Source organism: Orycteropus afer, unplaced genomic scaffold (assembly GCF_000298275.1).
Source record: "Orycteropus afer afer isolate SDZICR_OR568_19922 unplaced genomic scaffold, OryAfe1.0 scaffold00371, whole genome shotgun sequence".
NCBI lineage: Eukaryota > Metazoa > Chordata > Mammalia > Tubulidentata > Orycteropodidae > Orycteropus > Orycteropus afer.
The window spans coordinates 2,204,751-2,206,815 of record NW_006921958.1 but is presented as its reverse complement, the minus strand read 5'-3'; positions in this window follow the sequence as shown (position 1 = coordinate 2,206,815).

Genomic DNA, 2,065 nt, shown 5'->3' with positions numbered 1-2,065 from the left:
CTCCCCCAGGTGAGCCTGGCTAGACCTCTTTCCCTGATACCTCAGTAGGCCCTCCCCTACAAAGCCTAGTGACCACCTGCCTGGGCACTGGGAGACAGAGACTGCACCTATCCCAGCACACACCCACCCCAGCCCCACACAGGGGCAATGAGGGGAGTGGTCAGAGGCGAGGCAAAGGCCCACCCAACCTAGACAGCCCCATGAGGAGACAAGGGCTCTGGGAGCAGAGAGGCCACCAAAGCCAAACCTCACAGGTCTGCGCCTGACCCAGGCCGCCGGCCCCTCCCCCAGCCTCTCCCAAGCCGCTCTTGGATGCCAAGTGGACTCAATCCCACTGTCCCTCCTTTTCTTGCCCCGGCCGCCCTCTGCTGGAGCTGGCTGGCAGGAAGGGGCCCAAACTGCTCCATGGGGAGCAGCCTCATAGCAGCTCCGGTCCAGGCTCACTGGGCTCAGGCTGCTGGGCAAGCTCTGGTACATGCCCAAGTCCCAGGGACCTTGGCATCAGGCCAGGACTCTCACCTCTGCTCCTTGGGGCAGGGCAAGATGGGATGGGGGGTAGCCAGGGAAGGGCCCAGGACTGAGGTGAGCTGGGGTGTGGCTCTGGGGAAAGGGAGAGGAGGGCCATGGAGGAGAAGGATCAGGAAAGGTGAGGACAGGGCATGGAGTGCCAGTCACCAAGTCTGGTCTGTTCTCCAAGGGGCTGTGCCATCCGGACCTCCGGTCTGTCCTCACCTGCTCTGGGAGCCGCTGGAGCTGGCTGGGCCTACACGTCCTGTAGGATGTTCTGCAGGCCTGCGGTTGTAGGTTGTAGGTTGTAGGCTGTCAGCCCACAAAAGCTGCAGGGCCTCCCCAAGCAACTGAGATGACAATGGCAAGTGCCATCTCTTTGAGTTTCCCTGGGGCTGGGGGGCAGGGGAGAGAGTGAGGTGCTGCTGGGTGGGGCCAGGCTGCAGAGAGGACCCACCCCCTAAACGTCACCACCACCACCACCACCACCAGATCCCAGCCCCAAGCGGCTTTTTCATTTCCTGAGACTGTGGGGACAGTGCCACGGGTGCCTGTCCCAGCTCCTGGAGAATAGGGGTGGGCATAAGCCCTAGTCCAGCACCTCCCCAAAATCAATCAGGGCTTAAAAGTTTGTCCCACAAAAGTTGGGATTCCTCCCTGCAGTGGCCTCCTTCCCCTATGCTGGAGGGGGCAGCCCCAGACCAGACCCCCCCAACCCTCTTCCCAGATACGTGCTAAGTAGAAATCTTCTCTCCCAACATCTGTCCGAGTCCTACCCCCAAGGGGAGAAAGGGAAGGAAACGACCTGCTAGCTCAGATGAGCCCTGGTGGGGTGGGGTTAGGATGTGAGGACAAGTGGGACTCTCTCCCCAACCAGGTTTGGCTCACAGAGAAACTCTAGCCCACCTAAAAGGTCCCTACCCCAGGCAATGAAGGGCGGTTTGGGGTCGCTAGGAATTGCTGGGGCCAGGCCGGTTTCCCTCGGGGTAGGCCGTGCAATCCCCAGTGCCCCTGTCCAGATCAAAGCCCGCAGCAAGAGGGAAGGGGCCTCGCCCGCGCCCCCGGCCCTCCGCCCACACTCGGGGCTTTACCTGCTGGGACTACGGGTCCAGAGAGAGGCATTCCAGGGCAGAGGGTGCAGCCAGGGCCGCGAACACCAGAAGGGAACGGCTGCCTAAGGCGGGGCGTCTGCTGCACGCTTGCAGGGTCCTGCCTGCTGGGTCCCGGCCGGGGGCGGCTGGCCGGGCTGCTGACTTCTCCGCACGCGCTCCCTCTCAGCCCAGAGCAATTGCGCTCTCGCCATCCGACCCAGTCGGCTCCCGCCTGGGCCTCCGGCGCGGCCTCCGTCCCGAGAAAAGTTAAGTGGCTGGGCCCCGGGCGGGCGGCGCACGGGACGCAGGCGGCAGCGGCGGCGGTGGCGGTCTCCGGTCTGTCCCCGCCGCCCCGGACAAGTCCCCGCGACCTGAGGGTGCTCAGGGCGGCTTGCACCCCCTAGACGTGAAGCGAACGGTCGCCACCGGACCCAGGCCTGACCCAGGGGGACAACGCGGGCCGAGGA